General features: G+C 39.6%; 1 protein-coding gene across 1 annotated transcript in view; it reads right to left on the bottom strand.

Annotated features, from left to right (window-relative positions):
• Positions 1-26,431, bottom strand: part of LOC129781228 (neuronal acetylcholine receptor subunit alpha-7-like) — a 587,700-nt gene that overhangs the window by 248,600 nt on the left and 312,669 nt on the right. The gene's annotated exons all lie outside the window — the stretch shown is intronic.

Genomic DNA, 26,431 nt, shown 5'->3' on the forward strand with positions numbered 1-26,431 from the left:
ACATAACGTGAGCTGAACTGACAACATGAAGGGATATCTACCAATGCAGTCTTGAATAAACGAGCCAAAGTGTTGCATTTGTACCCGCTTTTGTAGACCGTGTTAGCAAAACAACTTCTGGAGTGTAAAAATGCATGGGGGTATAAAAGTACTGCCAACTTGCATGTATCTGCAATGCCCTAACATCTTGGTTTCGGAATCTATGTTGGGAAAACGATTTGCAGAAACGCAAACGAGTATGAAAGTACCCGCAGCAAGCATCTATTTTGCAATGACAATATCCCCAGGCTCCGTGGTTTTGAAGTCTGTGTTAGGGAAACTCATTCAGTTCGGCAAAAACTGCATGAGAATACAAAAGTACCCGCTGCTTGCATCTATTTTGCAATGCCTATTTCCCCAGGCTCCATGGTTTTGAAATCAGTTTTAGGGAAACATTTCAATTTGCAGAAACGCAAATGAGTACAAAAGTACCCGCTGCTTGCATTTATTTTGCAATGCCGATTTCCCCTGGCTCCATGGTTTCGAAGTCTGTGTTAGGGAAACATTCCGATTTGTAAAAATGCAAGCGAGTACAATAGTACCCGCTGCTTGCATCTATTTTGCAATGACAATTTCCCCAGGCTCCGTGGTTTTGAAGTCTGTGTTAGGGAAACTCATTACGTTCGGCAGAAATGCATGAGAATACAAAAGTACCCGCTGCTTGCATCTATTTTGCAATGCCAATTTCCCCAGGCTCCATGGTTTCGAAGTCTGTGTTACATTCCAATATTGCAAAAACGCAAATGGGTACGAAAGTATCCGCAGCTTGTATCTATTTTGCAATGCCGATTTCCCCAGGCGCCATGGTTCTGATGTCTGTGTTAGGGAAACGTCCATTCCTTCCAGCGCTCCTACCTCAATCGTTGCGCAATCATAACTGAGTGGATTTCCGAGCGGCACTCGCTTATATACCGATTAGTGTGATTTGAAAGCAATTTTAAGACTATTGAAACAAGTTTTTGGATCAAAAGGTGACAAGCATATAACGTGTAGACATTTTATCTTTCGGATGAAGTGTTTATCATACTATTTCGTTCAGTTGTTTAGGAGGTATCAACGCTCATAACTCGTTGCTCCGGCGTAACGCTTTCGTTTTCGAAACTTTGAACTGACACCCCTGTATAGAAATGAAAGACGTAGTCCTACGTCAAAAAGTAAGCGGAACTAAATTGTGTACATTTCTGGTCGAAATATTTATGCTAATGTGTTTCTTTTATTCTCAGTGTGTATACTTATTCCCGCTTTCCCGCCGGAGGAGCTGAACAAACACTTATCGTTTACAGCAGCAGCCTCCTGTGATGATGGTCATGGCGCTGGCTGCAGGGTAATAAACCGATTTCGGTTGTATTTTGTTTCGCTTTCACCACAGTTCCGGGGAACGCACGAAGAATCCCATCAGAGAGCGACTTTGGAAAACCTATAAGCGACCGAAAACAAATCCAGCAATCACAATCACAGGAGGGCGGAAAAGGTGTGGTGCCGTTGGCTGGTTGGATTTTGCCTATTAAGCGGGTTGCTTTGTGGGATTTTTGAAATGAAAGATAAAGGGAATCTGGGAAAAGATGAAATCTGAACTACGTTTAGTCCAATTGCAGTGATTTAGGAGGGGATGAAGGTAGCGGAATATTTTACCGCGACATGGTCCATGCCACTGACGGCGTGAATGAATTCAGAGACTGGAAATGATGTTGGATTTGGGCTAAACTGATATATTTGAATATGTATACTTTTATTCTTAAGGCTGATAGATTTGTCTCTCATACACAATGTGTTGGTTATGTTCAGAGACATAAAGTAAAGGGTGTACCGTTTAAAATCCACACACACTCAAATTGCTCTAACTTTCGATCCGTTGGGTAAAATTAATTAAAATTTTGCGTAGTCATAACTTAATGTGTATTGTTTACATTCTGTGAGTTGATTTCATTAGGTGCGTATAAGTTCTCGAAATGGCGACGAAAGAACAGTGCGTGCGCGAAAAGTGGCTGTCCACATACCACGTGGACAGAAAAAGTACGATATCAGACAACCTCTTCCCCCTCCGTGGACAAGCATGGACATTTTATATACCCCTCCCCCTGCATTTTTCCCATTTCTTTGAAAAAAATTGATCGGAAAAAAAAATTATGATTGTTTTAATTTTTTATTCTACGTTTTTACATTAAAATGTAAAAAAAAATGTAAACGTAAAGGGTGTGTCACATCAAATTGCATCACGGAAAAAACGCTGTAGAAATTTAATTTTTAGGAGTTATATCTTCAGCTTTCGCTTATAATCAGATAAGAGTGTATAGATCACGTTGGCCATGCTTCACTGTCAATTTTTCGTAAATTTGGAAAAATGTCGTCGAACGAAAAAGAGCGTCGTGAATTAATCCTGTGCACTCATTTCGAGAATCCGGAATTGTCACATCGGGACATCGGTAAGATGCTGGGAATCGTCCAGTCCACGGTCAGCAGAGTACTAAAACGATACTTCGAGAACCTAACCATCGACCGGAAGGTGAAGAACGTGAAGGAGTGCCTACAGAAGCGCTTACTACCACTATTGAAGCAGCACCCGGGCATCTTCTGGCCGGATCTCGCTTCGTGCCACTATTCAAAGGACGTGTTGGAGTGGTACGAAGCCAACGGGGTCACCTTCGTGCCAAAGGAAATGAACCCGCCCAACGCGCCGGAGCTTCGCCCAATAGAGAAATATTGGGCGATTATGAAGCAGGCCCTCCGGAAGAACCCAAAAGTCAAATCGGAGGGGGACATCAAGAGAAAATGGATTTCTGTTAAAAAAATACTACAACCTGACGTTGTACAGAACCTTATGGACGGGGTAAAGAGGAAGGTGCGAGCATACGGGCTTGGGCTCGAAGTATGAATAAAAAGAAAATGCCAAAAGTTGTTTAATAGTTTTTATTTTACTGTCTAAAATTTTCAAAAGGATCGGTCTACTGGGCGAATTTCTACAGCGTTTTTTCCGTGATGCAATTTGATGTGACACACCCTTTACTTAATAATAGCGGTTTCTTCTCAATTATTTGAACAACTTTGGGGAACAACAACCAAATTCCTTTTACGTTGCGATTAAGTTATAAAACATTATATTTACGTTATAGCAAAACATCACATGTGAATCTTGTCTCGGATATTTTCTATCACAAACCTACTCAAGCTGGCTGAGCTGTTTGAGTTTTCAAGAAAATCAGACAATGAAATCAAGTGCTTTGTTATTAGAATTAAATTATTGGAAATCATTGAAGAAAAATTGATTCTCAAAACAAGATAGCAGGTGTATAAAAATCGATATGGATATTATCATGCCTTTGAGGATATAAACATGTTGTGTTCAGTTTTGCCACATATAAAGATTTTTCTGTTATGATACAGATTTTCAACATTTTTTTAGGCCAACAATCTGTATACAGGAAAACCTGTTTTTATGCGGTTTTTTTGTGCGATTTTTTTTGCGGTATATGAAAAGAAACATATTTGGCCAAATTATCGTCCATTTAGTTTTTCCCGATGGTTTATATGCATTTCATTGCGAAAAAAGCATATTTGTGTCTAAATTATCCGCTTCTCAAATCATTTCCATCCGTCCATCAAATGCTCCAAGTTGCGCATTACATGATTGCTGTTAGCAACAAGTTTCGATATGCAACGCTCAACCGCAAAGGCAAACAGTCCCATCGCAAAGCAGGGAAACAAAAGGAAATCGAACGTTGAACGGCGTGGATTTGAGTTATTTTCTTGGGAGAAACTTTTTTTATGCGGTCCCTATCTACCGAACAAAAAAAGTTTTTTTTTGCAGCTGATCGAGCTAACTTCTCACTCTGGATTCATGAGCCCATATCATGAATTCATCTCCATGCAGGTTGATCCTTCTTCGTATATTCCCAACCGTGTTTGTTTTCCTGACTACATCAGTTCCTCTGTACATTTTGATCTGTCCATGAAGCAAGATATCCATGAATATTCAGATTATCAACGATCGAGGATCGCTCCAACGATCTTCGATGCAAAGTATGGGGGTATCAATTGTGATAATATGTACTTTACTGATGGGTCCACTATAAACGAGTTCACAGGATTTGGAGTGTTCAACCAAATTTTCAGCACCTCCCATAGTCTTCAGTTTCCTTGCTCAGTGTATATTGCTGAATTGGCAGCGATACATTGGGCGCTGGACAGCGTCGCCTCACGACCTGTTGAACACTATTACATTGTAACGGATAGTCTAAGCTCTGTCGAAGCTATCCGTTCAGTGAGGCTGGAAAAGCACTCGCCGTACTTCCTTGAGAGAATACGAGAAATTTTGAGTGCTTTATCCAGACGCTGTTATGTCATTACCTTTGTGTGGGTCCCTTCTCATTGCTCAATTCCGGGTAATGAGAGGGCTGACTCATTAGCAAAGGTAGGTGCGATTGAAGGCGATATTTATCAGCGTCAAATCGCCTTCAATGAATTTTACTCTTTAGTCCGTAAAAATACCATCGCTAACTGGCAACGCAAATGGAACGAAGGTGAATTGGGCCGGTGGTTTCACTCGATTATCCCTAAGGTTAGCCTCAAACCATGGTTCAAAAGTCTGGACTTGAGTCGGGACTTTATTCGCACCTTCTCCCGACTCATGTCCAATCACTGTTCGTTAGATGCACTACTCTTTCGTTTCAATCTTGCCAGCAGCAATCTCTGCGATTGTGGCCAAGGTTATCACGACATCGAGCACATTGTTTGGTCGTGTGAGGTGTATCTTGTTGCCAGATCGAATTTAGAGAACTCCCTTCGGGCTAGAGGAAGGCAGCCTAATGTGCCGGTGAGAGATGTGTTGGCTCGGTTAGACCTTGATTACATGTCCCAAATAAATGTTTTCCTTAAATCTATCGATGTTCGTGTGTGATTATCCTTATATCCTTATACCCTCCATTTCTTCCTTTGTGAGTAATTGGTCCGCTTGCTATAAACAGGAGAATGAAATGTAAATCCACAATAGATGTACAAATAGATTTAAGAATTGAGTGTGTGTGATTATCAACATTGTAATAATTTCCTTATACCCCATGTCACCCTTCTAATCTCGAGTCCACCGCGAGTAATCGGTTTCCCACATTACGAATCATAGATTTAAGAAAATTGTTCATATATATAGTTTTAAAAATATATTTAAGATTTCGGCTCCTTTAAACTTATGTAACTGAGCCTGTAAAAATAAACGAATTTATAAAAAAAAAGAAAAAAAAAGTTTTTTCAAATTGTGTACCGAACACGACTTTTATAAAGCTACTGGTGAAGTTTTGCACGATTCTTTTTTATGCGATTTTCTTTGTGCCCTATCCCTCGCACAAAAAAAGGTTTGGCTGTTTACAGATTACAGATTGTTGGATATCCATGCAGAATTCATACAGATTTTGTAACAAGAGAAATAGAAACTAGATTTTAACCGTCTTGCTATAGAAACTTTGAACGCAATTATTAAATCGAAATCATTTGTGGAAAACTAAAGTAAAAAAAAAAATGGAAAAAAGCTAAAGTATTTAAAACATACATTTATTCGATTCTATGTGCCACAATCTTTCGTCATCATTTACAGAACTTTCAAAATACATCATCGCAGAACTTTTTTGTTTCATCATCAAAAAAATGTGTCCAATGAGTCGAAATTCTTGACCTTCAATATATTTTTTTACTTATCAGCCTGAACAAGTGATAATAATAAGACGCAATATCTGATGATAGCGGGTGAACTATCCATCCTAGCCAAACTCTAAAAATTTTTGGCAGGCCGTCAAAGAAACATGAGGTTGGTATTCTAGAAGAGGACATCTTGACTAAATATGAACGTTTACTATAGATTTCCGATTTTGATTCGATTAGCTGCGAATAGTACTTGTTGGAATTTATCGATTGATTGTTTGGTAGAAGCTCATAATGCAGATTTTCTCTCCTATCTCACTAGATACAAAGAATGACTTTCTGTGGGTGAAGATCGGCTTTGAAGATATCTAATGATGATTCATTTCACTCACCTCAAAGATATTTTTTTCGCTCAACATTGTTGTAAATGATTATATTTTTCTTCGCCTGTCACGATTTGCTGTAAACTGCGAATTTTCATTAGCGAGTGATTGATGGAGATGCGATCCATTCAATGTTTTCGATCAAAAAGTGTAGAACTCATACATTGTAGCGTTTTACGTAATCAAGCCTGTAAGGAACCTGCTAAATGATGTGTAAAGGGTGTGTCACATCAAATTGCATCACGGAAAAAACGCTGTAGATATTGAATTTTTAGGAATTATATCTTCAGCTTTCGCTTATAATCAGATAAGAGTGTATAGATCACGTTGGCCATGCTTCACTGTCAGTTTTTCGTAAATTTGGAAATATGTCGTCGAACGAAAAAGAGCGTCGTGAATTAATCCTGTGCACTCATTTCGAGAATCCGGAGTTGTCACATCGGGACATCGGTAAGATGCTGGGAATCGTCCAATCCACGGTCAGCAGAGTACTAAAACGATACTTCGAGAACCTAACCATCAACCGGAAGGTGAAGAATGGCAAAAATGGATGCTCCGTCAGTGAAAAATATCACAAGTGCGTAGATAAGCAGTTTAGACGTGATCCTAGAAGTTCGGTCCGGGATGTCGCCAATAAGCTGAATTTATCAAGTTCATTCGTCCAGCGGACCAAGCAGCGGGAGGGCCTGCGTACATACAAGGTTCAGAAGGCTCCTAACCGCGACGAAAGGCAAAACATGGTGGGGAAGACGGGAGCCCGGAAGCTGTACACCGAAATGCTGACGAAGCCGCATTGCCTGGTAATGGACGACGAAACCTACGTCAAAGCGGGCTTTCGTCAGCTGCTGGGCCTGTTGTTCTTCTCCGCAGAGGACAAATTCAGCGTTCCGGAGGAGATTCGCAAGCAGAAACTATCCAAGTTTGCCAAAAAGTACATGGTGTGGCAAGCGATCTGCTCTTGCGGAAAGCGGAGCGCCCCCTTCGTGATGACCGGCACGGTAAACGGGCAGGTTTACCTTAAGGAGTGCCTACAGAAGCGCTTACTACCACTATTGAAGCAGCACGAGGGCCCGACCATCTTCTGGCCGGATCTCGCTTCGTGCCACTATTCAAAGGACGTGTTGGAGTGGTACGAAGTCAACGGGGTCACCTTCGTGCCAAAGGAAATGAACCCGCCCAACGCGCCGGAGCTTCGCCCAATAGAGAAATATTGGTCAAATATAAACAGTCTATGAAGGTTGCTGCGTCTATCGGCTAGAGTTTCAAGATGAATGAGTCTACAGCGATCATTCCACGGAAGTTGTCGAAAGCATACCGTATGAACACGGGAGCAGCATTCTCCATGATGCTGCGGACAATCAAACAGTATAGTGCCTTTAGAGCGTATGCCTCGGTGAAACCACTTGGATTGCGTCGGATAAATCCAAGGGTGGCAAAGGCCTTTGCGGTTGTCGCGCTTACATGTTCGTTGAACCGGAGTTTGCTATCAACCGTGACCCTTAGATCATGGATAGTTTCTACACGCTCCAGAACCTCTGAATGGATAGAATATTGAAAATCTGATCGGGATTGTCGGCGGAAAAACGAAATGAATTTGCACTTTTTGGTGTTAAGCTCCATCCCGTTCTCAATACACCACAGAGATAACTCGTCCACATTAGCTTGAAGCGCGCAGCAGTCTAGATGAGATGATATCACTTTGTAGATTTTTAGGTCGTCGGCGTACATCAGCAAATTCGATTTCAACCGGAAGCAGAGACCGTTAATAAACAGAATGAATATCAGTGGTCCAAGAACGCTACCTTGGGGAACGCCTGACGTGATGGAGAAAACACGTGAGTGAAATCCGTTCAGTTTGACAAACGCTCTCCGGTCAGATAGATACGAGCGTAGCCATTCGGTGATCCAATCAGGGAAGCCAAGATATTTAAATTTAGCAATCGCCAAGTCCTTGTCGAAGCCTTAGAAAAGTCGAAGTATATCGCATCATTCTGGTGTCGTTTCTCAATTTTCGAACACAGGAAACTCACGTAGGACATCAGGTTGGTAGTAGCGGATCGCTTCTTCACGAAACCATGCTGGAACTCCGATATCAATAGTCGGGAAGCGGCATACAGAGCATCGTGGAGCAAATGCTCGAATACTTTTTACAGAGAACATAAAATCCAGACACCTCTGTAATTCTCAACTGCATGTTTGTTGCCAGCTTTAAAGATCGGAGTTATCGAGGCCGGAGTTATCCAGGCATCCGGAAATACACCTTCACTGAGTGACCTGTTAAAAATGGGCCCTTTCGAAACTTCCAACTTACTCAGGGCTACAGATATTTCTACAGGGCTACAGATATTTTTGGCTCAAAACTGGAAGCGGACAACTCAGATTATACACAGGGCAGGTTCTTACACTATGATGATGATGATGATGATGATGATGATGATGGTCCCGCCTCCTTCCCCTACAGAGGTTTGAGCAAGACGAGTTATCTAAAAGATAATTTATTTTTTTTTCAACATTGAAATCAGTTTAGCAAACATGAAAAACGAACTGATTTTATTTACAGATATAAGTTCAAAAAATTGCAATGTCCAAAAAAGCCAATACTCAGTCATGTCCGCCACAGAGCCGATACGGTCCCGACGAGGCCCTTGCAGCCAAGTGGTCCACCAGAGCACAAGTCCAACCGCCAGCCTTGTTTTAGATTGACTTTGAATACCCTCATTCAGAGAAATCGAGAAAATTTCCTTTACGAAAAATTCCTAGACCGGCACTTAAAAAAACTTTCAATTTAATATCCTTTATATCTGTGTCTCGCGCGCGACGCTCAAACTTTTGTAGACTACTTTTATTTATTTTTTTTAAACTAATACAACTATAAGAACGACAAAATAAAAATAAAAATAGTCCATCATCACCAAGATCATGACAGACATAATAGAGATCAATACAAATTTAAAAAAGATGATTTAAAAAAAATTAAATAATCTACATAATATAATCCGTTCAAAAACTTCGTCAGATTCATTGAAAATATTGAAAACAAACTGCAAAAAAATTGTCCACATTAAATTATCCGTTCGTATAAAACTTCGTCAGTAAAGATCTTCGTCATAAAAATAAACAAAAACTCGTTCAGCTGTTAAGAGAACACAGCTTTTACATGTGAAATACAGTGCCTCTTAAATTCTGTAAGTGTTGTTGCGCATTTAATATGTCTTGGCATCGAGTTGAACACATTTATTCCTTTGAAGTACAACGAATTTTGTGAAGCACATGACAAGAAATTAGGTGTTCTTATTTCATTCGCGTTTCTAGTGTTATAACTATGAAAGTCAATTCCTCTTTCAACTCGATCACACAAATATCGAGGCAGCAAACCTTTAACTACTTTGAAAATGAACACCATAGTTAAATAAACAATCCTTTGCTTCACGGATAACCATTGCAGAGCGTCCAACATTAAAGATGAGGAAGTGAATCTGTTACATTTTAGTATCAACCGCATTATTTTGTTTTGCAAGCGCTGTAATCTCGATATTTGTGTGTCATTGGCTAAAAATAAAATGGAAGAGCAAAAGTCTAAATGAGGAGAGATGATTGATTTGTATAGCTGTATTTTGCTGCAAATAGTTAAATCGTTTTTCAATCGACATAAGATTCCATACTTCTTGGCAATTTTCTTGATGACATTGTCAATGTGAGTGTTGAACTTGAGTTTGTCATCAATAATCACGCCAAGATATTTAATGTCCCGAACTCGATCAATAGTCTCATTATCAATAACGATGGAGACGTTTTCATTTAAACGATTTCGCGAGATTACCATATATTTAGTTTTACTTATGTTCAATTTCAATTGCTTATACTTCAACCATCTACTTAAAGAATGTAAATCTCCATTCAAATGTAAAACGACCTGATCTAAATCATTAGCTGCAATGAATAACACAGTATCATCTGCAAAAAGATTGATATCACAAAATCGTAAAACTCTTCCCATGTCATTGATATACATAATAAATAAAAGGGGCCCTAATACACTTCCCTGAGGTACTCCAAGATTATTCCCTAGGGGATTCGAAATTGTATCATTAAAAATAGTCCGTTGAGTTCTGTCATTTAAATAGCTTTCGAACTATTTATATGCAGTACTCGTAAATCCAAAGCGCTTAATCGTGTTCAACAACAAGGGCCTAGAAATTGTTTCGAAAGCGCGTTTTAGATCCAAAAAAACAGCAATGATATTCTCTTTGCACTCTAGTTTCTCTTTCCATTTTGCACAGTCACACTATCAGGGGAGACTGTTGGCGACGCTATGCTATAAACATTCTCGAAGAATTCAGCAAAACTGACTGCTAGCTCGTGAGGTGAAGAGATAGGCGAGTTCATAAATGTCATCTCGACAGGAATTCGATTAGGTTGCTTGCGACTACGTATAAACGACCAAAAGGATGACGGATTTTGTGTCGCACTCTGCTGCAAATATTCGATGTAGCTACGAAAAGCTACGTACTGGTGGTTTGTGTACCGTGTTTCTAGAGACTGCAAGTTGGTATGGTTTTCGGCAGTTCTAGCTCTAAAATATTTCTTGCGTGGAACGATGTTTCGGAGATGTTGTAACTCAGGTGTCCACTAGGGGTGTCGGAAGCAATACTTTCGACATCTTCTACGCGGAACACATCGCTCCAGAATGTTGTACAACTTCTCATAAAATATACGTACCGTTTCATTCGTGTCCTTTCCGCGGAATATCTCAGCCCAATTGTTTTCCATGATCGCGTTATTCAATTCATAAAAATTTCATCATCGAAAATCAAAACTATCGACACTATTTGACTCACTGTCGAACTGCAGATACGAATCGTTCACGTCAATTCGAAGAACGAACGGATTATGATGGCGGTCGATTTTGAGAAGAGCAGCTGGATGTTCAATTAGCTCGACATCATTTGGTATATTCACGAAAGCCAAATCAAGCGTACGACTATTTGAGTTGAGCAGACTGTTGACTTGGTGTAACTCTTCGGCAACCATCGTTTCGACCAGAGCGATTTCCTGTTCAGTAGATGCGTTGGACGACGGAAGCAAACTATTAACGTCCTCGTCGTAAGACCATGACAGCTGCGGCAGATTATAATCTCCAACTATTACGAATTTATCGGACTCCAAAGCGCGTTCACGAATCTGCTGTATTGCTGCAGAGTGCGTAGAATACAACGTCGGTGGTGAGTTCGGTCGGAGGTAAATTCCGCACACATAGATCGCCGAGTTACATAACTTGATGCACACATCTATTTGTTCGATATTCTCGCAATCAACCAACTCAGCTGAATGGCATTCGAGACTGGCCTTAACGGCGATCAGAACACCTCCTCCACGTTGAAGATTGCTGGAAGCAGCACTGCGGTCACAGCTGAATACCGAGTAATAAGCAGCAAATTCAGAGCGAAGCCACGTCTCAGTTAGTACTACAATGTCGTATTCGCAGGTGGAGAGTTTCAAAAAGAGCTCGTGAGTTTTGGTACGTATGCCCCTCACAAGTTCAGCAAAATATTTCAAATATATGAAGAAATATGAAATTTCCACCGCGCGTGCCCGGAAGTTGAACGACCAGAAGTTAACGAAACCACACTGCTACGTAATGGATGACGAGACATATGTGAAGGCGGACTTCAACCAGGTTCCAGAAAACCTGTACGTGTCTGTCAGGGATAAGTTGGTTGTTCTCGAAGTTCCCGGAGTACACCTTTCGTAGCCGAAAGCACCATGGATGGACAGGTATATTTGGAAGAGTGTCTCCAAACGAGTCTCTCTCATGAAGGCTAACGACAGGCCGACAATCATGCCACTTCACGGAGGACGAGCTAGAGTGGTATGAGGCGAATGGTGTCGATTTTGTGCCGTGAGGTCTGAACCCCTCAAACACTCCGGAACTGTACCCAATACAAAAATACTGGGCCATTATGAAGGAACTCCTTCTAGAACAACCTGAAGTGCTGAAGAATGTAGAAGAAATTAAGGAAGAATGGGTTAATATGCAAAAAACCGTCGATACTGAGTCGATACGATACTAAGAAACACAACACTCATAGAAAGCTACTTTCTATTCAGGGAATGTTGGTGGATCACACCATTGAGGAAGGTGGCGAATCCATCGGCTGAAGGAGGACAGGACGATAGCTCAGGATTTGGACACTTTGGAAAATTAAACACATAGGAATACTTGCTAAACACTCGGATGGTTTTATTCGCGTTCTTGCACTTTTGAAGGTTGGAATTGGAATGAAATATAATAGGCTGTCAAAAAAGGCCTGCGGTATTTCCGCGAGGTGTCGTTGTAAGCGCGTAGTTCTAGTTGTATTCATTGTATCGAGTCATACTATAGCTTGTTGGAAAGGTATTTTTGCGCGCTATAATCTAGTCCTTGACAGTGTTTTGTTTGGTTAAGTCGTTCGTGAGTTATAGTGTCGCAAATATGGAGCAAAATAAAGAGAAAATCCGACATATTTTACAGTACTACTATGACAAAGGCAAAAATGCATCTCAAGCTGCCAATAAAATTTGTGCAGTTTATGGACCCGATACAGTTTCCATTTCCACCGCACAACGATGGTTTCAACGTTTTCGTTCTGGTGTAGAGGTCGTCGAAGATGCGCCACGCTCCGGAAGGCCTGTCGTCGAAAATTGCGACAAAATCGCTGAATTAGCCGAGAAAGACCGGCATAGTAGCAGCCGCAGCATCGGCCAAGAGCTGGGGATAAGTCATCAAACCGTTATTAACCATTTGAAGAAGCTTGGATTCACAAAGAAGCTCGATGTATGGGTGCCACACACGTTGACGCAACAAAACATCTTTGACCGTATCGACGCATGTGAATCGCTGCTGAATCGCAACAAAATCGACCCGTTTCTGAAGCGGATGGTGACTGGCGATGAAAAGTGGGTCACTTACGACAACGTGAAGCGCAAACGGTCGTGGTCGAAGCCCGCTGAAGCGGCTCAGACGGTGGCCAAGCCCTCATTAACGACCAGGAAGGTTCTGCTGTGTGTTTGGTGGGATTGTCAAGGAATAATCTATTATGAGCTGCTTCCCTATGGCCAAACGCTCAATTCGGACCTGTACTGCCAACAACTGGACCGCTTGAAGGTAGCACTCATGAAGAAGAGGCCATCTTTGATAAACAGAGGCCGCATTGTCTTCCATCAGGACAACGCCAGGCCACACACTTCTTTGGTGACGCGCCAGAAGCTCCGGGAGCTCGGATGGGAGGTTCTTTTGTATCCGCCGTATAGTCTGGACCTTGCACCAAGTGACTACCACCTGTTTTTGTCCATGGCGAACGAGCTAGGTAGTCAGAAGTTAGCCACAAAAGAGGCCTGTGAAAATTGGCTATCCGAGTTTTTTGCCAATAACGAAGCGAGCTTTTATAACAGGGGTATTATGAAGTTGGCATCTCGTTGGGAACAAGTCATCGAACAAAACGGCGCATATTTGACTTAAAACAGATGATTGTAACTAATTTTATGAACAAATGAAAATTCAAAAAAAATACCGCAGGACTTTTTTGACAGCCTAATATATATTGGTAGAGATCGGCTTCGCTTGTTTTCGTTGCGTTTGATGTTGCACTTCGGGTTTTACTACGGTTGTATTTGTGTCATGCACCAGACACTGCATTTCAGAAGGAAGGGAGCGGTTGGGATGGGAAAAAGGATAGGGATGGACATTGGAATATGGAAATAGTGATACTTGCTCCTTTTTCGCGCTGTCGGTCACGAACAAATGTTTTCTTTTCACGGGAAATAGCTATGGAGTATTTATTCATACTTGCAAGATGTGTATGAACTCATAGCCTCTAAGTTCATGCAAATTTTGCAATATTTCTAGTTCGTTTCTGTGAAAAAGGTATGCTACAAAGAAACGTTTAGGAGGAATATTTTTTTCTGTGTCTGAAAAGAAACGTCATTGCTCTGAAGTACTGCGAAAACGGGTGGTATGTTTTGTACATGATGTGTTTGAATAATAAACACCATGTTTGTTTATGATGTGAGAAACGAGTGTGATTCAAACATGTTTGTGTTTGTGCAGCATTGGGCGTGTTTGGAATAAATATTGAACACTAGCGAAAAGTTCGTTGGTGTTTAAACACAAACATGGAGTTTGAACATCGCGCGGACATGTGTAAGTGTTTTTTTTCGGAAGACTGTAAGAAAGTAAAACGATATGTCAAAATCGCTTATCGGCCATTATTCGCCCAATGAACAAGTTTGCTCACTATAAGTATCCAAGAGCCATTGATTTTTTGAATATTCATTAAAAGTCTGTTGAAGCTAATTTTGATCGTTAATTGTAATCGTCCCCCAAACCTCAACATGAAATATTTTGAACTAGCGATTATTCACTGCTTATTTTTTTAATAAATCCGTTTATTTTTACAGGCTCAGTTACATAAGTTTAATGGAGCCAAACTCTTAACTATATTTCAACTAGCATATATCAACATGTTGTTTCCTTAATTCTATGGTTAATGAAATTGGCGATCTAACGCAAAACGTAAACGATCGGTGAGACATCTGGTTTTTGTTTTTGAACTAAGAAAATGATGCTAATGTAACCTAAAACTTAAAAACAAAACACGTATATTTTACTTCCGGGCTTTCCAAGGTAGTTCTCACATGCAGGAATCGTGCATTTTTCTACTTGTGTTTGATTGTGCTCTCGAATTTCCTTCTTTAATTCAACCATTGTCACCATTTTTATAGTTTTCACTACTGAAAGAGGTAAATAAATTACATGTTATATATGAAATTGCGCAGAATTAAATTTCTTACAAACTCATCGCAATCAAATAATCTTTTATGATTATAACATTGTAATTTATGGAACTACAAACCTTCCATAAGCTCACATGGCAAAATTTAAAACCATCATCACATTCACCGCAGCGCCGCCTAGGTGTAGATTTGTACGTTAGATCGCCAATAGGAAACCGATTACTCGCGGTCGACTCGAATTTAGAAGGGTGACACATTTTCATTAGGAAAAGGATGGGATGTAAGGAGATGTGTGCTTACACTCGCACTCACATTCACATTCACATTCTCATTCACACTGACACTTCACACTCAATTCTTAAAACTATCCTTAAGGCGCGTCCACCATATGCCGAATGATGCCGATCGGCCTGTGCTAGGCGGCATATTCGGTTCGTCATGTAATGTGAACGCCCCATCGGGTGCACGAAGCCGAAGTCCCATCGGATGCACGAAGCCGTCACGAACACACGAAGCACTATGTCGTCAACGCTAATTTACTTCGTTTTGTTTTGGTTCGACTTTCTCGAACTGGACCCACTTGTTTCGGGTTGGGTTCGGTTTGATTCGAGTCGGTTTTCGGCACGTCGGCAAGCCCGGGCGGTACGTCCACATTTAGCCGGCTTTACCGGGCGGCCAAGGCCGATTGACGTAATGTGGACGCGTCTTTACATCTAATATGTATTTATAATTTAACTTATTCTAATGTTAGTAGGAAGGGAACCGATAGCTCGCGAAGGACGAAAAGGAGGGAAAAAGATGTATGAACAATCACACTCGAAGATCGATAGCTTTAAGGAAAACATATATTTGGGACATGTAATCAAGGTCTAACCGAGCCAACACATCTCTCACCGGCACATTGGACTGCTTTCCTCCAGCCCGAAGGGAGTTTTCTAAATTCGATCTGGCGACAAGATACAACTCGCACGACCAAACAATGTGTTCGATGTCGTGGTAACCATGGCCACAACCGCAGAGATTGCTGTCGGCAAGATTAAAACGAAAAAGCAGCGCGTCTAACGAACAGTGATTGGACATGAGTCGGGAGAAGGTGCGAATAAAGTCCCGACTCAAGTCCAGACTTTTGAACCACGGATTGAGGCTAACCTTAGGGATAATTGAGTGGAGCCACCGGCCCAATTCATCTTCGTTCCATTTGCGTTGCCAGTTAACGATGGTATTTTTACCAACTATAAAATTCATTGAAGGCGAATATCAGCTCTAATTAACTTGTTTGAACAAAGCTTTGTAGCGTCTGAATGGAAGAATAGGCACGTCAAGATTATTTTATAGCATGACAACGCCAGATCACATGTTCACCCTCCATATTCTCCAGGCATTGTTCGCTCAGATTATTATTTGTTCCGGTCCATGGCGTCGACACTTTTCTTGAGAGCGGTTCCGATCTTTTGAAGAAATACAAAATTACCACGATAACATAATCGTTTCAAAATAATCAGACTTCTACCAGCGTGGAATCCATGTATGGCCTGAATGATTGGGCCAAGATTGAGGCTTCCAATAGAGCATACATTGAATAAAGTAGCAATAAGTTAATTACAAATACCATTCATAAATATGAAAAATATCCCCAAAGTATCATCTGCAAAATATTTTTACTGGTTCCACTATTTCGAGTAGCACTGTATACTGGATTATATAACCAGATGGTAATGCCAAAGATTTCATTGCAAACACATGGTTATTCCGTCGTTCCTTACAATTTGATATTAACAGGCAAGTTTCCCGGCAAAACACGTCTTTCTTTCTACATATTGTATTGTCCTGTAATACAGCGCGAATTTTGCAATTAGGTTCCGACCTGATTCGCCCAAATGGCACATTTTGTGTTTCCTCGTTTCTAAATTTCCATGAAAGGCCAAAAAGGCTTACATTGAGGCATAGGTGAGCGTCACGGTACATATTCTTCCATTGCCTACGCCTACGCAAATTAGCTAATTTCCCCCTTCAACAACAAACACAAAAAATTATGTCAAATAATTCCACGTTTTCTCTCGGAGCACTCCATTAATACACCCACTCCAGCTCTCACTCTCACTTTTCCAGAATTGGATATCTAAACTCATGGAAATTGTTATGAGTCATCATATTTCAACGCAGTTAAGGCGCCTCCGAGGCTGGTTGGTGCCGGTCCTGGGGCTTGAGCTGCTGCTGTCGCTACTATGCCAATAAACCGTTTGCTCCTTTGACAGCTGGCAGTCGCGACTCGCTGGGAAAGGAGCGGCAAAATAAGAGTTCATAAAACCCAAACGCGCCTCTCCGGGGGTGCCGCCGGGTGACCGCGTGGAGAGGGTTATAATTTCCGCACGCGAATGCGAACCCGTACCCGTACTGGCTGCTGGAATCCGGCTGCAAACTGGGCGAAATGTTTATTTCCAGCAATTTCATTCGGAGGCGTGAAGCAGTAGCAAAAAAAAAACGAAACGGGGGAGCGTAAATAGTGAATCTTAGAGCGGCCGGCGAAAAAGTGTCCCTTCCGAATTCGTCTCAAAAGAATGGGAAAGCTGATGAAGCACACCAGGGGTAAGGATTCTTGGTGGAGTTTGGCGATAATTTGGACTTTTTGTTGGGACTTAGCCTTAGACTGCCAGTTGGGGTTTATTTCTTCCGCCCGGCAGATTGAGTAGAAATAAATGTGTCTCTGGAATCGATGCCGGAATATAAATTTGATAGCTTTACTGTGGCAATAATAGCGAATGGGAAGGATTTTGCTTTTTTATCGCTAGCGAGTGAAACTAATGCGATCATAATGTATTTTGCAAAGGCGGTGGAAACAAGATAATCGCAAATTGTGAAATCTCGGGAAACTTTCAAGCATTTTCAACTTCTCAAAACAAGCATTGCAATCATAACTCTGGTAGAGGAAAAAGTTGAAGAACAAACATTCGCCACAGCAAATCTTCCCCCGGGACACTGGATGAATGCTGGAGGGATCAACATTGTCGGTTCACTGTCGGTGTTCCGGCTCCCTCAAATGTAAATCATCGCAGCTTTGAATTAATGGCTTTCTCTTGACCGCAGTCAGGCTTTGAGAGGGTGAAAAAAAAATCCCGACCAACCGAAGGCACATAGACGGAAAAGGAGCAATTTCCGCCATGGATCACTATCTGATCCACTAGTCACCACGGGACCGAGTGGGGGTCCACTTTACGATGATCTCTGATGTAACTTTTCGTACTGATTTCTTTTTCTCGCAGCTGATATGCTATCTTTCTTTTTTTTAACATGCCTGTTGTGATTGTGTTAGATGAATTAGGTTTAGCATGATAGGCGATGATATAAGGTGTTCATAACTGTTTTTAATGTTGTTGAAGGGAATTAGGTAGGAGAAAAGGTTGTTGGCAACATTGCCTTGATGTAAAACAAACGTCAAAATAGTACATCCGTATGATTATCATCGTATTAAGCTATTTGCTCTTTATCACATTAGCAGGATGCAGTTCTAATTCTTAGAAATTGTAATGAACACTATTACTTGATGTTATTTAAATACTTTGAACTCATAGTTCTCACCTTTACTTAACTTTGTTTTTCTAGCATTTTCTTCAGAAAGTCTTCGAAGGAAATGTCATTTTTCTTTCATTAAAACAACTAAAAAAGGAAATAAACCAACAACAACATTTATTTCATTTCTTGAATTAAAAAAGCAAAACATCATAATGCATTACTTCGACATACTTCGACGGTCGTGCTTTGTTTTTTTTTTCATTTTCTAGAACTTTTCCGTATTTAATATGGACTTTTTCTATGTTTTTAAGGACTTTCAACCCTTTTGGCTAGTTAGTCACTTTTAATCTGGATTGTATTAAGGATTTTTTCGGAAAAACGCTTCAAATCGTGGTAGTTAGGTAAAACTATTCGAACCGGTAATGAATTTAAATATTGTGAGTAAAAGATTCATGACTGTTCGATACCTCCATATCTCGGCTGCATGTAGCTAACGAAACAAAATGAAAAAAAAAACTGCAGAAGACAAATCATGTGATTTGTCTGTTTACTTGTGTAGCAAAACGGTACAGCGGTTAATTCACAAGTCAAATGGAACTTAAGTTGCTCACACCCATAGACATTTATTTTGATCGGACTGACTTTCTTTAATAAAAATCTGATTCAAACACAAACGTAAATAAACAAAGCCCGAGTCACGAAAACGCTTTTACCTTCGATTGGAAAAAAGTTTGAAAGACCAGGAAAAATGGCTACTCGGGAAAATAAATAGTGGGTCTGTGTCGGGGCACGGACGGGAGCTTGACGTAGGACTGTAATTGCTAGGAACAAATTGGAAACAGTTTAAAATATAGTTATGTTTACATAGTTGTAGGATTAGATTATTAGGCTAACCAAACGTACCGTTTTGAACGGGGCAGTACCGTTTTTTCGGCCATTTTTGATTGTCTCGTCTTTTAATAAATATGTACCGTATTTTGAGAATAAAGTTAAAAACATTTGTAATGCTGTTTTGGTTTACAATGATCAGTAATCTTTCGAACACTTATTATTCTTGTTTAAATTGCTGCTCATTTTGATGATTCTATTAAAATTCTTCAACATAAAAAGGAAGAAGAATTTTTAATTAGTGAGGTATAAGGTGTTCTCAAAAAATATATATATAGATACTTGTGTCCAAGACCGCATTGTTGACATAGGACTACGAAATTAATACATACAATTCGCTTGTTTACCACTTTGACTGGAAGACCGGTGCCATGCTGTTGTGTTTGCCTGGGGATCTAATTTCCAATTACTTTTATAGTTTGGGGTTTGGGTGAACATCGGCGCTTCGTCATTCATACATTTAAGACGCATTTTTTTACAATCGGTCACTGGTTCCAAAACAAAGAGGCTTCAGTCGACATCTTGACATCCGCGATTTATGCATGAATAAATCCGAACGTGGTTAACCCATGAGACTGCCACAGGAAGCACAATTTTATGGGCACACTTTGAGGGTCGCTTCCCCTGAGTGGGGTTGTAAACAAGCACAACTTACGGTATTGGGCGGCTACCAATCCAAGGGTACCCTATGGGTAAGAGTACATTTATACACTCCAAAGGTTACAGTATACAGATTCTGAACCGTTCCAGCATATGGGTCTGATTCAGTGCGTCAAATGTTGAAAAGTCGACAAAATGATGTTTTGTCGCAATCACTAACCTTGTTTTCGATAAAGATTTTTTTCGATCCTCTGAAATGATTTTGCTCTTGAACTTTGTATTAGACAAAACCGATGTGTATAACATTGTAGAAACTGCTGACTGCTTGCTTGTTGGAACAAGAATGAGTATTAAAATCGCGAATGGCTTATTTCTACCCAATAAGTTATAAGTGGACGGGGTTGATTCGCAATATCTCCTCTCTTCACAGTGTCCGTATGAACGAACGCTGCATTTGCAGCTCGAGCGAGCGCTTTACGCACGCACGCAGTGGTATATAAAAATTATACCTCACGACTCCACTCGTTCCTCGGTATAGAAAACACAGGTAGGTATGCTTATGAATTCGCAGAACAAATTTGTGGAAATATGAGTATGCTTCCATTTTATTTTTTAATTTGAACCATGTTTTATGGATTAGGGAATCTCAGAGAATTTCCAACTCAATTGGTATGAAAATCGTTGTCCGTTCAAACGTCAACATCCGTTGGCAGCAAACATAGTGTGTTACCGAAATGCATAGCAATTCCTCGCACCTTTCGTCAGAACCCCCTGGCAACGATAAACAATACAAGGGATTCGAACCACTTTTGAATTCCATCATATATTGAGTACCAATGTGAGCAAGTCAATTTGTAGTTTCAACCAACTTAAATTATTTTATAATCATCTTATTTCTCGGAGTAAGAATTGAAATTACCTCTATTTTTATAAAATTTTACACTCGAATTAACATAGCATTATTTTGTTCACCCTCATCTCCTATTTTTAACCGCGATTTTAGTATTTCGGTATAAATAATACACAAATAGTCTTTCGTTTTTCGAAGAGAACGAATTTATTTGCATTGTTAAATGACAGATAGCGCTAAGTTCGCTTCATAGAAGTTTCATCCACATATGCGCCCATAATCTCAATTCGGCTGAAGCCATGCGTGTTGCCAGCTAGCTGGAAGCTTTTTGAATAAACATAATAAACATTATTGAAAATCTTCATACCATACATTCTCGGATTGCAAGGTGACAATCACGTTATTGTCATCAATCCTAATGAAACATCGTGGAGAACACGTGCATACATTCAATGCGTATGTTGTTGAAAACATTGCTGGAGTCATGGTAGGCGACTGTACAGCAACGTGAGAAATTGTGATTCGAAGAACGAACAATAATCTGAAGTTTATCGTTGACACACACCGTTCAAACGACGGTCAACATTGTATAAATGCTATGATAATTGTCAAACAGATCTTTGATTTTGCTTGATTGAAATTAACAAATTTTATGATAAAAATTTGCAATAATCATAATCTTCCTCCCAAGGTCTCTGCAGCATCTAAATATTACTTCATTATAGGGAGCTAAGCAAGTACATCTAAGAATGTTTGATTGATTGGATCTATTCCCTTTTTTATTAACTCAATTAAAGTCTTCAAAAAATATTCAATAATAAATATAAAATATTATTTTTTTGTGTGTCCCGTTTTTCTTCATGAACTATTTGATCAGCTTAGACACGATCGTTATGTATTCTTGTTACTTATAAAATGCAAAAGAACCAAAGAAAGTCTGCTCTTTTAATACTAAAGAAAAATGCACCTTCTGTTTATCTTCGCTTCATTCGACCGAGTTCCAAAAAGTCAATGTATGTTTTATGTAATTTTAAGACATTTGGCATCAAATTCGTTTTTGTAAGCCTCGATTTCATGTGCCCCTCCTTGGGTGATTTTTCAGTTAAAAAAAACTCAAATTTTGACCGCTGTGCGACACTAGAAACTAATGTCCGCTTGATTTGATGTTTTACATAGGGTAATTTTTCGTGGGAATCAACATTTTTAACACGTTGATCCCCGCGTCAGTCCCTGGAGACTGACACTGAATTGTCCGTCTTTTTCGTGCCGATTTCACCGGACCGATAGTAGACTTTTCCTTCGGAGAGTGTCGGTATTAGGAACGGCAGCATTAAAGTTACAAAATGATATTTAGAAAAGACAACTATCGATTAGCTGGAACCGACACGGGTCAGACGAAAAGTTCATTGTCGGTCCCCTATTTCGGTCGGGACTCAACGTGTTAAGAAAGTTCCGTTTGAAAATTCGAGATGATCATTTTCTTTGGAACTCTAGTGTTCATCTTACCCGCCCTGTCCATCTTTCCCGATTGTCCCCTACACGTCATATTGAATGCAGATGAAGACACCAATCCGTATACTCTTGTATTGTTGGATGTAATCAAAGTGGTTTCACATGTGTGCCACATTTTTTTTATCACTTGCTCACACAGATAATAAAATTAGCAGAATCGCGAAAGCGAACCTATTTTGTGAATTTTGTTGGTTTAAAACCGTTTTGACGTAGGACTACGTCTTTCACTAAGGGTGCCAAATCAGAAAACAGGTTACGTGTTTATAAAATAAAGCTAACTTCAAGAACCGTTATAACCATTTTCCATAAACCATGCTCTTAAGGAGTGTAACGAAAAGTAGTCTTAAGCCTTCAAACATCAAAATAAAACTGAAAACGTTCAGAAAGTGTTTACAAAAGTAAATTTTATTAAAGAAAATTAAGTTTGCATAGCAATGAAATTAAAAAATTAAGCTTAATGTTGATTTCTAAAAAAATAGTAGAACCTTAGATTTGACTCCACTCATCAAATTCTGTACAGTAGTCTTTGTACACTTTCTGGACGTTGCAGACCAATTCCTCTTGAACTCTGACGTATTTTTAGACACTGTACCTTCCTTATTGAACTTACCCTTGCCAAGTTCCGAAAATCTTTGTACAACATTGGATTTGGCATAATGTGCCGATGCCAAATCCGGCCAAAATAGAGGAGGAACCTCGTGCTTTCTATAAAGTGGAAGCAATCTCTTGTTCAAGCATTCTCCTACATAAATTTGAGGATTTATCTTTTGCGAAGAAAAGTTGACAGTCGTATCTGCTAATGGTACACTCTCTCCGATCGATTTGGTACAAAGTAGAGGTCCCGGAAGCGTTCTGAAATGTTCTTTGACCTATGTAACGTCATCCATGCGAATGCACTGGTTGGGATTGTTCAAAATACGTTCAAATAGCTTTCGAGCTCGTGTTTAAGCGCGATCTTGCTGCTCCGGTGTTAGTTTGGCCACTTTTTGCTTTTTATAGGTCTTTAGACCAAGGATGGGAAACAAGGGAGCAAGATTTGATTAACGATTAATCGCGAACTGCACAGATCGCGATCTGTACAAACTGCGACTAAATATGAATCCTCTCCCATCGTAACAGAATGAATTTCTCTAGGTTACTCTGAGTTGACCAATGCATTGCTAGACTAAATCTAGATCGGACAATTGAGTTACTCTCCTCACTCGTTTTGTGCACACCTCGCAGCAGGGATCTGCTCCACGAGAATGAGCATCTCTATGTTTTACGATTTGGGCACTCTCGCCCTTTCACCCGGACATTCTTCATTCTATTCCGAGTGCATTTACTTTGACTAGAAAGAATAGAAACAATATGCGCTTCGTTAGACATTTATTTGCAGATGTAATACAGATTCCATTAGGGTTGACACGTTGACTGCCACGTCAGTCACATATGACTAGTAGTATAACATATGATAATGAAGGTAACTAATATAAGAATATAAGCTTATAAGCATTCCTTTTCGAACAAAAATTCCTTTCACCACGATAAGAAACGATGGCCCTAAAACGTTTAAAAATGTCTACATTTGCCGATTAATTGAATTCTAGTCGCATAGAAATAGTTAACTTTTGAGAATTATAAATTGAAAACGAAAAAAAACACATGATTTTTGGATATGTTATGCATAAAAAGCTCAGCTTTCAAGAAAAAAATATAAAAAAATATAGCATCCTTGGTCCCGAAACCATGTAAACTAGGAAAAACTAATACAAAAAATAATTACAAAAAAAAATCCATTTTTTTTCGCAAGTCAAATATTTGTCATAAAAAACTATCTAATTGGATTTAATTTTATGTGTCGATCATCTGAATCGGTCCAGTAGATCAAAAGTAATGAATTTTTGTGTTGGAGAAGAAAGAGGAAAAAATTGATTTTTCGAACCATCGGTTAACTTTGAAAAATCAAAACTTAAAAACGAAAAAAAACGCCTCTCTTATTTCGACATATGTTATGTGAAAGAACCTCAGCTTTCCAGAAAAAAATAAAGCGCCTTTGGTCCCGAGACTATGAACACAATAAAAAACGAATACAATCAATAATAACGAGAGCAGGGTTCGAGTTTTCTGCAGGTATGATATTTTTCAAATTAATATGTCGATCATCTGAATCTGTCTAGCAGTTCAAACGTTATTAAGTTTTGAAAAAAGTAATTTTTGGAAAAAAGAGGAAAAAGTTGATTTTTTGCACAACCCTAAAATGGAAATGGTCACCCTACTGAAAAAATAAAAAAAATACGGGTGATAAAGAACAAAACTACCACTTTTCACGAAATTCTGAGAATTACTACATCGGTTTGGCATGGAATGGCTGTATACTAACACTGTTATTAGTTGATGCTATTTTTATTTTAATAAAATTTCGGATATGGTACACTTTCTTTCGATTGACGGGTTATGTGCGATTCACATACAACATCCACATCACGTCACGTCGCGTCAACTATTCTTCCATGCAATTCTTATGGAAGCATTCATATACACCATCAACGGCAAGTCGAAGTTTCCGTTGCCGATGTATGTGAATGTTTTCATAAGAATTGCATGGGATAATAATTGACGTAACGTGACGTGAACGTGACGTGGATGTTGTATGTGAATCGCACTTAAAAGAGTGTCGCTTGCGGATGTCAATAAATATACCTATTCATTGATCGCATGGCGCTATTTTTGACCATCCCTGTTTTAGATCTTGTCTCTGTTGAATCCGCTAAATCATCCCAACCTTGGTTTTGAACTGTACTTCTGAATATAATTTACAACTTTTCGACTCAATTCGTAATTACTTCCTCGAAAGAACACTCATTACCGCATTTTGTGACGATTCGTTCAACACTTCCTGGACAAACTTTGAATTTTTGACATAGAACTATGTCTTTGATTTCTATATAGAAAAATGTAACGATTCATTAAGAGTTTTCAAACTCATGTTACTCAAAATCAATATTGCGACATATGTTGTGTTGTACACCATCGGACAGGAAATTTATCCAGCATTTGAATTTATTCAGAACATGAACAGTGAATATGGTAAAAAAAAATGACAACTTGAGAAATAAAATGGGTATGTATTTTCGATTTTACTAGCCACTCGTTTTCCCCCACAACTCGTGTGGCACCCATACATCCAGCTTGTTTTGGAATCCAATCTTCTGCAAATGGTTTCAAACGGTTTTATGGTCTATACCCGATTGGCCTACCAGTACGGGATGTATCTTCGACAGCCACTACACCAGAATTTTTTTGGCCGCCTTCGTTGCAGTTTTACCTCGCAGGTAGTAAAAACGTAAAATATGGCGAATTTCTTGCTTGGTGGACTCCATCTTTGACGCGCTATAACTTGAGACTGAAAAGGACAATCACAACACTGTCAAAACGACACTTGTAGTACAGATTGTCGTCTTTAAATAGCCGTATAGTATGACCCGGTGCGATAAGTACAACACAAGATATGTTTAAGTGTTGCCATATATTGACAATATACGACATTTTCCCCAACCCAATATTTCACCCTTCTAAACTCGAGTACACCGCGAGTAATTGGTTTCCCACTTTACTAACCATAGATGCAAGAAAATTGCTTATATATATATATATATATATAGTTTTAAAATTATATTTAAGAATTCGGCTCCTTTAAACTTAAGTAACTAAGCCTGTTAAAATAAACGAATTAATAAAAAAGGGCTACCTCATACAGCCTCTCTTAATTTTATTAATTATTAATCGCACGATCAGCCGACATCTCTACACAAGCATCTTTCTTGTTTATTTTATATTCAGCCTATCGTGTTAAGAATAACGAATTTGTAAAAAATGAGACTATGTCATAGTTTACATGTAATACAGTTGATGTTATGGATTGGTTAGCGTGCTCGCCAGACCCCAATCGAATAAACATAGAAGCTGTGAAACGCCTTACCACATTTCTTTGAGATATGATCCATGTTCAAGACGCATGGTACTGTAAATATGAAACGCACCTTGATACCAAACCTGAGAAGAAAACTGTACCGTTCGACCCAATAATGTTAATCAGTATTCATTCGGGACATAATAAATTGAACAAATTTATCCTCCGCAAGCATCAACAATCGCATTGGCAAACTGTAGCTTACCTGTGTCTCGTAGCACCATAAAACTCCACATTCTCCAAGTGTCAACCAAGGATGAATAAATCATCTCCGATCCTAACCATTCGCTTGTGTCC

The sequence above is a fragment of the Toxorhynchites rutilus genome, chromosome 1 (genome assembly GCF_029784135.1).
Source record: "Toxorhynchites rutilus septentrionalis strain SRP chromosome 1, ASM2978413v1, whole genome shotgun sequence".
Lineage (NCBI taxonomy): Eukaryota > Metazoa > Arthropoda > Insecta > Diptera > Culicidae > Toxorhynchites > Toxorhynchites rutilus.